The sequence below is a fragment of the Neophocaena asiaeorientalis genome, unplaced genomic scaffold, assembly GCF_003031525.2.
Source record: "Neophocaena asiaeorientalis asiaeorientalis breed wild unplaced genomic scaffold, Neophocaena_asiaeorientalis_V1.1 scaffold601, whole genome shotgun sequence".
NCBI lineage: Eukaryota > Metazoa > Chordata > Mammalia > Artiodactyla > Phocoenidae > Neophocaena > Neophocaena asiaeorientalis.
The window spans coordinates 1916351-1926696 of NW_020174793.1; the positions used below are offsets into that span (position 1 = coordinate 1916351).

The following is a 10346-nucleotide window of genomic DNA, read 5'->3' on the forward strand; positions in this document are numbered from 1 at the left end:
ATATATATTATATATATATATATGTACAATGGAAAATTATTCAGCCATAAAAAGAATGAATTTTTGCTGTTTGCAACAACATAGATGGACCTGGAGGGTATTATGCTTAGTGAAGTAAGTTGGACAGAGAAAGACAAATACTTCATGTTTCTACTTATATGTGGAATCTAAAAAATAAAGCAAATGGACAAATACAACAAAACAGAAACAGACTCCTGGATACAGAGAACAAACTAGTGGTTACCAGTGGGAAGAGGGGTTGGGGGAAGCCCAGGATTGAGGAAGGTGATTAAGAGGTACAAACTACTAGATATAAAATCAATAAGGTACAAGGATGTAATGTACAGCACAGAGAATATAGCCAGTATTTTATAATAATTTTAAATGGAGTATAACCTATAAAATATTGATCCATTATGTTATACACCTGAAATTAACATAAAATTGTAAATCAACTATACTTCAATTAAAAAATTTGAAAAATATGCTCAACATCACTAATTATTAGGAAAATGCTAATCAAACTAAAAATAAGATACTGGAACTTACCTAAAGTAGATCTTAAATTTAAAAAGTTAAAAACATCAAGCATTCATATGGAGGTGGATCATTTGGAGCTCTCATACGTTGCTGGTGACAATGTAAGACAGCATAACCATTTTGGAAAGCTGTACTTCAGCTCCTTATAAAGTTAAACATGTACGTACTGTATGACCCACACAAAAACCTATACATGAATATTTACAGCAGCTTTGCTTATAATAGTTAAAAAATGGAAAACAGTAGCTATCATTCCACAAGTGCTTAGAAAATCAAACTAAGGTACATCCATACGATGGAATACTGTGCAGCAATAAGAAGAATGGACTTTAGATTCGTGCGTAAACATGGATGAATCTGAGATGCACTTTGCCAAATGAAAGAACTCAGACCTGAAAGGCTACATGGTGTATGATTCCAATTATATGACATTCTGCAAAAGGAAAACTATAGGGAGGAAAACAAGTAAATGATGCCTGGAGCCATGGGGTGGGCAGAAGAGTTGTCTTTAAAGGAGTAGCACAGGGGAATTTGGGGTTGGGGTTTAGAACTCTTCCATATGGAACTGTGGTGGTAAATACATGACTCTATACACTTGTCAATCCTTTAGATGTATACACCACAAAAATAAACAACTATTTACTGCACATTAATAGAAAATCAACAAGGATGTGAATAAAGATGGAATATAGACTGTGCAGAAAAATGAAGGCCATAGCTACCTAACTGGATGTCAAAAAAGGATGTCAAGATCAGGAAAATAAAGAGAGGGGAGAAATCTTCAACTTCTTATTCCATTGAAAAGTCCTTGCTTTCTTTCCTTTCTCTGGTGCACTTGTCCTGCAAAATACCATTACATGTTTGGTCAGCCCCCATATATGGCTATTGAGTGCCTCAAAGTAACTAAAACCTTTTCTGAATAAAGGTATTCAACTCCGTGTATTGTCCTATTTTTCCCAGCTAAGCTCTCTTTCACATTTCTCATATTCCCAAAACCCATTTTTGAAATTACCTAGCATTCCCACCATATCTCCTCAATACTCTCAGCAGATACTCTTTCAATGTCTTGAGCCTTGATCCTTTCCTTTTATTTGCTAGTGTACGGAATAATTAGTTGGTTCTCTATCATCCTCCAAAAGTGAGCACTGAGGTTGTTTTTAGTGTGATCCTGAACTCAGGGATTTAAAAATATTTTATTATGTTTTTATCCATTAAATTATTGTTCTTTTTGATACTCAAATTTTCTCAATTTTGGCCAGTAGGAAATACTTCAAACTGGACCCTTATCCTGCTGGTACAACCTCAGTAATCACCGGTAGCTCTTTTGCTTTCCAGTATGACAAACTTTCCAGATCCGTATTGTATATACCTTGTCTGAGACTGGGATTCAGCCATTTGTTCAAGAAGCCTTTACTTATTTTAATTTTTAAAAAGTTTACCAGCTGGAAATTGCAGTGTGTTCAGAATTACAGGGTGTTTTCTATTCTCTTTTTGAAGCACTCTCTTTTTGTTTCTAATTTTTCTTTAACTTAACTGGATGATTCTTCTCAGTCTTTATAAGTATTGATTTCCCACACAATCTCAACATATACACACTCTCCAGGTGATCATATCCATTCCTCTAATCTACAAAAACTACACCCTTATGACAATATTTTTCAATCTAAGCTACCAGCAAAGGCCTCTCTTATAAACTCTCTATTCCTCATCACATTTCTTCATTCTTTTTTCTTTTTAAAAATCCCTCCCTTACACCTTACACCACCCTGTTTCCCCTCCATATCTGTTAATGTCACTCCACTACCACCCATGCAGATTTTCAAGCCAAAATCTAGAGGCCCTTGTGGAGTCCCCCTCTTTTCTCATTTACCACTTGCAGCCCATTACTGAGACCTGTCAATATTAACCACTACCAGAGTGGACCACAACACCCTAACCTCCAGAAGTATTCAGCACCTCCTAATGGGTATTCTGCCTTGACTCTTGGACCCTCTTCAGTCTACTCTCAGCAGAGCACCTGGCAGAAGTTTAAAAAATGCTTAGACATGTTACTAATCTCAGCCTAAAACCCAAGGCTTACCATCACATTTAGAATAAAACCCAACCCTTTATCATGGCCTTCCAGGCCTCTGTTTACTTCTCAGCCCTGATCTCTCCCCTTATTCACACTTTGCCAGCCAAATGGCTGTGTCTATTCCTTAGACACACCAGGTTCATTCTTCTCGCTGAATCTTCACTCTTTCCAATAACTCTCCTGAGAATGTACTCCCCTATCACATCTCTTATTTCTAATAGCTCTCTTAGCAGTTTCCTTCATCCATCTGGAATTTATTGCAAATATTTATTAAATAATAGAATGAATAAGTGGATAAAGCTGAATAAATCAATATTTCTTTCTTCAATTTTGTTCTCCTTCAAAAATCTTCAATTTTGATGTCAGAATGAGATCAAGTACCAGGAGTAAAGGGAGAGGAAAGATACAAGCACTTGAAGGTAGGAAATGCTTAGTATAGTTATTGTAGTTCAAGTACTGGAAAATTCAATGAAGAACATGTAGAAGTAACCTGGCATCTCTGTTGGAGTCTTATGTGAATATTAAATTTTAGATTGTTAACAATAACAAGGACACACGATATTTAGATCTATAGCTTAGGCAGTTTTAATTGATATGGAGACACGCTACTGAAATGCCTTTGCCCCTAAGATTGTACCAAATTTTCACTTAGAGTTCTGTGATGTGAGACTTGAAAATTTGTGAAAAGAAATGAAAAAAACACTATTTTCATATATGTGTTATATGGTTTTCCTTGGCTAACTATAAGAAACAATGTTTTCAGGGAATTTTACAGCACTTAACAGTCTTGTTCTACTGTCTTTTGGCCTCCATTATTTCTGATGAGAAATTAGTAGACATTCAAATTTTTGTCCCCTAAATGTAATGTATAATTTTTCTCTAGATGCTTTCATGGTATTTTTACTTTTGATTAATTTTTTTTTAACAGTGTGACTATGATATGCCTAAGCATATGGTTTTCATTGCACTTATTCTACTTGGGGTTCACTGAGCTTTTTGAATCCATAAATGTATCATTTACAAAATTTGAGAATTTAAAATCTATTATTTCTTCAAATATTTTTTTCTGCCATATTCTCTCCTCTCCTTCTGGGACATCAATTACACATATGTTAGATCCTTTGTTATATTCCTATAAATCCTGATTATTTGGTTTCATTCTTTTTTCCCTCTTACTCAGATTGGATGATTTCATTGATCTATCTTTAAGTTCACTGATCCTTTCTGCTATGTATTCATTCTGCTTTCAGTCCATCTACTGATTTATTTTTCACATTTCATGTGTTTTCATTTTAGAATGAAAAACTTGATTTTATTTTATAGCTTCTGTTTCTTTGCTGATATTTCCTATCTTCTTATTCATCACAAGCATGTTTTCGCTTACTTCACTGAGCAGAGTTATAACAGCAGGCATAAAATCTTTGTCTACTAATTCTAACACAGAGGTTATCTTGGGATTAGTTTCTGTTGATTGTCTTTTCTATTGAGAATTGTTGATATTTTCTTGGTTCTTCGTTTGCAAAGTGATTTGGCATTACATTCTAGACATTCTGAATATTATGTGTGGCGGCTCCAAATTCTGTTACTTTCTTATGAGGAATGTTTATTTTTTGTTTCTTGGATGTTTGTTTGTTTCTCTAGACAGACAATAAACTTGTTTGGACTCAAACTGAAAACTCTTTCTCTCGGGTATAAGCTCCAATTTAAATTACACTCCCTTATCCTTAGCTAGGTGGCTTCTGGTTGCATGATTCAGGGGCTACCAGAGATTTGGGCACAGTTATATAGAGAAGCTGAGTGAGGGTCATCTCTATTTATCTCTCTTTTCCAAAATTTCCCCTTCACTATCCAGTTGCTGTAGTCTCTTAAATTCTTTCTTCTAGTTCTTCAGTCTACAAGGACTATCTATGGGTTTTAATAAATACTTTTAGTAACACCACTAGGCACTGACTACCTGCACTCTCAGGTTAAAAGTCATAAAAACAGGAAACACAGCATGGTAGTTTCCTTTCCCTTTGTCCAAGTGCTGATTTCTCTCTTCCTTTTGGTCACTCTCCAGTAATTTCAGGTACATTTTTGTCTGTTTATTTGTTTTATTTTGTTTTGTTTTTGCACTGAGTTTATAAATTGAAGTATAGGTGATTTATAGTGTTGTGTTAGTTTCAAGTGTGCAGCAAAGTGATTCTTTTTCAGATTCTTTTCCATTGTAAGTTATTACAAGATATTGACTTTAATTCTCTGTGCTATGCAGTAAATCCTTGTTGTTTATCTATTTTATATACAATATGGTGTATCTCTTAATCACAAACTCCTAATTTATCTCTTCCTCCCCATCCCCTTTCCCTTTTGGAAGCCATAAATTTGTTTTCTATGTCTGTGAGTCTGTTTCTGTTTTGTAAATATGCTCATTTGTATCACCTTTTTAGATTCTGTATACAAGTGATATCATATGATTTTTGTCCTACTCTGTCTTCCTTACTTCAATTAGTATGATAATCTCTAGGTCCATCCATGTTGCTGCCAATGAGATTATATCATTTTTTTTATGGTTGAGTAATAGTCCATTGTGTAGATCTCAATCTCTCTCTCTCTCTCTATCTATCTATATATATCACTATATACATCTCACATCTTCTTTATCCATTCATCTGTTTAGGTTGCTTCCATATCCTTGGCTATTGTAAATAGTGCTGCTGTCAACATTGGTCACCCACCCTCTCTTCATCCAAATATCCAATCTGTCAAGGAAGAAGTCTGTGAAATTGGGCTTGAGGGTAGAGAATGGTATTTCCTAAATCAGTTTTGGCTCTGGGCATTAGATGTGGGTGGAGCCAGAAGGAGGGTCCAGTGCTAGGTTTATAAAAGCAGGAAGCAAGACATCTTGATGTTAACTATCATCATAACTGCTTCAGTTCTTGCTGGGTTGACTTCATTCATTCTTCCCTGGAGGTAGGGACTTGCAGGGGGCAGGGGAAAAGCTGAAAGTATGGAATGTCAGGGCTTCTTGTGCAAAAAGTGGGTCAGGAGTGGGGGTGGGGTTGGAGGATGGGAGGAATGGGGGATGGCTAAGCCCCCACATGTTCTGGGGAAGGCCCACACAGGAGAAAGATGGATGGGCCAGGACTATGTACTTGGAAGTACCAGCTATGTCCCTGGGACCCTGACCCTTACCGGGGTGTGAGCCTGGCAAGTTGGTTTTACTTTTCAGTTGACACTACCCTGTCCTAGGCTCTGGGCTAGGCCATGAAGTGGGGAGGGGGGTGCTTGGCAGAAGTAAGGTGGAGGGGAGGAGAGGAGATAGGGGGGTCTGCCTGGAATGCTTTGGCCTCACCCACCCTGTGCTCCAGTCTAACAGTGACTGAAGGAAGGAACCCGCCACCATGGGCGAAGAGAAGACCCATATCACTATCATCAGCCATGTGGACTCTGGCAACTCCACCACCACTGACGGGCATCTCATCTACAAGTGTGGAGGGATCGACAAGAGGACCATCGAGAAGTTTGAGCAGGAGGCAGTGGAGGTAAGGCACCCGCGGTGTCTGTGTCTAGGACTGGCGGGGAGCTGGAGGAAGGATGTCCAGCTCCTGGGTGGGTCTGGTGGCAGAGCATGGACAGCAGGGTGCGCTGTCAGGTCTAAGGCACCGCTGAAGTCGCCAGGCTAGACCCCTCTGCTCACCGTCGATGATGCTCTACTCACTGCCATCCCTCTGTAGACGGGCAAGTGCTCCTTCAAGTACACTTGGGTGCAGGACAAACTGAAGGCAGAGAAGGCAGAGAGAGAGCAGTGGCAACACCATCGACATCTCCCTGTGGAATTCTGAGACCAGCAAGTACTACATCACCATCATTGATGCCCCGGACCACAGGGACTTCGTCAAGAACATGGTCACGGGCACCACCCAGGTAAAGTAGCCCATGTTCCCAGGGGCCTCCCTATGGGGGGGAGGGGCAGTGGAGGGAGGGAGGAGAGGTTCGGAAGGGGAGGAAACTTAGGCTTTATTTCTGGGACTTGGGGAAGGTCAGTAACATAAGCCTTAGAAGGTTTTCCTCACCCCATACCAATCATCAATTCTGAAAGAACTGGAGAAGGACAGACTCTAATGAGGAGGCTCAGACACCGTCCTCCTTTCAGGCTGGGGCAGGGACCAGGTTTTCTGACACCCAGACAAGTAGTTCACTTGGGGTCCGGGAGGAAGGAGCTAAAACCTCATGTGTGGTACTGGGTGAGAGTTTAACTGGAAGGTGAGACCTCTGTGCACAGCAGCAACCAAGGGACCCACGAATTTTTCCACTTCTGGAGAGGGTCCCATGCCATTCCATACGTTCCCGGAGCTTTACCAAGGGGCCTGGGGCTGCCCGAAGCTCTAGCGTCTTCCCAGCCGGTCCGGCGCTCCCTCCTCTAACTAACCCCTTGACCCCGTGATGTCTGTGTCCTGCAGGCTGACTGTGCAGTGTTCATCGTGGCCGGCTGCTGGGCGAGTTCCAGGCGGGCATCTCCAAGAAAGGGCAGACCCTCAAGCATGGGCTGCTGGCCTTCACCTTGGGCGTGAAGCAGCTGATCGTGCCCGACAACAAGATGGACTCCACCGAGCCCGCCTACAGCTCCATGCGCTTCCAGGAGATCACAAAGGAAGTGAGCGCCTACATCAAGAAGATCGGCCTCAGCGGTCTTTGTGACCATCTAGGGCTGGCACAGTGACATGCTAGAGCCCAGCACCAACGTGAGTGCGGGCTGGGTCTGCGGGCGGCCGGGCGGGTGGGCAGCTGGTGCGGGTCCTGGTCCTGGTCCTGGGGTGGGAGCCCAGCTAGCCACGCCCCAGGCTCACCTCTCTTTGCTCTGCATCCCCATCCCCACATATGCCTTGATTCAAGGGCTGGAAGGTTGAGCAAAAGGAGGGCAGCGCCACCAGGGTGACTCTGCTGGAAGCTCTGGACTCCATCCTCCCTCCCACTTGCCCGGTCAACAAGCCCCTGAGGCTGCCTCTGCAAGACTTGTACAAGATTGGAGGTGAGGTGACAGGGCTTCTATAGGAATGATGGAGTTGAATGAGCTCCGGTGTGTGATTTGCCAGGGTTCAGATCCTGACTTGTGAGCTGGGATAAAGTGCCAAAGGCCCTAGCACTTCCAGTTTATCTGATATACAGCATAAACAGCCAGTCATCGGATTCAGTGCTTCCTACCAGTGCTGCAGGTGACCTTGGTCCTTGATCCCAAGAACCAAGGGACCTCCCAGGAAGCCATTTCTCACTGGGTGGGTCTAGAATTGTTGTGACTGCCTGCCCTTCTCCTAATGCACAGGTATCGGCACTGTGCTCGTGGGCCGTGTGGAGACTGGCTTCCTGAAACCCGCATGGTGGTCATCTTTCCTCCAGCAATGTCACCACTGAGGTCAAGTCTGTGGAGATGCACCACGAGCCCCTGCCTGAGGCCCTGCCCGGTGACAATGTGGGCTTCAACGTGAAGAATGTGTCCCTGAAGGATGCGGCAACGTGGCCAGAGACAGCAGATGGAGGCCCACAGGCTTTGTGGCACAGCTAAATGCCTGGGGAAGTCAAGGGCCTTGGCGCTCTTCGGTGGTGGAAGTGCTTGTTAGGAATTAGTCCTGAGGGACTTCCCTGGTGGTCCAGTGGCTAAGGCTCAGGCTCCCAATGTAGGGGGTCTGGTTGGATACCTGGTCAAGAAACTAGATCCCACATACTGCTAAATAAAGTTCCCAACATGCTACGAAACTAAAGTTCTATTTTAAGGCCCATAGGCTTTGAAGTGTTTTCCTACGCAGGGCTCTATCCCATCCTTCTCCCATTTCCCTCAAATGTAAAATGATATTACAATGGCATAGTGTCAATAGGTTAGTCCAACACTACCATGTCCGTCCCTCTCTCCCACCCTCTCTTTAATATGTATTTTTTAAACTATAGTTGATTTACAGTGTTGTGTTAGTTCAGGTGTGCAGCAAAGTGATTCAGTTCTGTCTGTATATCTATCTAACTATATCTATATCTATTCTTTTTCAGATTATTTTCCATTACAGGTTATTACAATATATTGACTATAGTTCCCTGTGCTATGCAGTAGGCCTTTGTTATTTATCTGTTTTATATATAGTCGTATGTATCTGTTAACCCCAAACACCTAATTTATTCCCACCCCACCCCCACTTTTCCCTTTGGTAACCATAAGTTTGTTTTCTATGTCTGTGAGTCTGTTTCTGTTTTGTAAATAAGTTCATTTGTATCATTTTTTTTAGACTCCACATATAAGTAATGTCATATGATGTTTGTTTTTCTCTGTCTGACTTCCTTCATCTTAGTATGAAAACCTGTAGATCTATTCCTGTCCTCTCCTCCTCTCCATTCTGTTCCTGCCCAGCATGCCCCTCCCCACTTATAATGGAAAAGAATCTGAAAAAGAATATATATACATAGATATATGTATATATATACATATATACATATATCTGAATCACTTTGCTGTACACCTGAAACTAACACAACACTGTAAATCACCTACACTTCAAATTTTTTTAAAAAAACTGATAGATATGAAAGGAGATATAGACAAGTCACAGTTATAGTTAGAGACTTTAAACCCCCTCCCTCAGTAATTGATGGAACAATTAGACAGAAATCAACAAGACTAGAGAAGAACTCAACAAAGATATCAGCTAACATGAGCTAAGAGACCTTTATTGAACACTGTACCCAACAACAGAAGAACAAATATTCTTTTCAAGCACCCATGGACCATCTACCAAAACAGACCCTATCCTGAGTCATAAAAGGTACCTCAACAAATTTTAAAAGAACTGGAATCATATAGAGTATGTTCTCTGAATACAATGGAATTAAATCAATATCAGTAATAGAAAGGTTACAGGAAAACCTACAAACACTTGGAATCAAAATAATCCATGGGTTCAGAAAGAAGTCTAAAGGGACACAAAACTATATATTGAATTTAATGAAAATGAGAACCCAACTTATCAACATTTAGGAATGTAGCTAGAGTAATGTTGAGAGAAAAACATACAGCAATACATATAGGTACTCGCAACAACTTGGTTGGATCTCAAGGGCATTGTGCTGAGTTAAAAATGCCAGTCTCATAAGGTCACATAAGGTGATTCTACTTATATAACAGTCTCAAGATGAAAAAATTATAAAGATGGAAAAGAGATTAGTGGATTTCAGAGGTTAGGGATAGTTGGAGGGGGCGAGTGCATGTGATAATAAAGGGGTTGTATGAGGGAAGTCTTTGTGGTGACGTAATTGTTCTGTTATCTTGATGCTGTGGTGGCTACACAAATCTATATTTGTGTTAAAATGGCATAGAGCTATACACATACATTATACCAATATTAAATTCCTGGTTTTTATATTGTACTATAATTATGTGTGATGTGACCATTGGGAGAAGATGAGTGAAGAATACACAGAAACTCTTTGTACTATCTTGGCAACTTCCTATAAATCTGTAATATTTCAAAATTAAAAGTTTTTTCAAAATGAATTAAAGAGATCATTGCCTTCCCTAATGAAATCACATTCTCTCCTGAAATGTCAATTATGGTATCAAATTAATTAAATTTATAGCTACATAGTGTGCATAGCATCATTAAAAGGTAACTATTCATGGCTTTTGACCCTCAGTATGTATGCATGTGCATATATATATATATATATATATATATATATATATATATATATATCTCTCTCTCTCTTTGAATTATCT

General features: G+C 40.6%; 1 pseudogene; it reads left to right on the forward strand.

Annotated features, from left to right (window-relative positions):
* The first annotated feature begins 5994 nt into the window (after nucleotides 1-5994).
* On the forward strand, nucleotides 5995-8215 carry LOC112409956 (elongation factor 1-alpha-like; annotated as a pseudogene).
* The last annotated feature ends 2131 nt before the right edge of the window (nucleotides 8216-10346 follow it).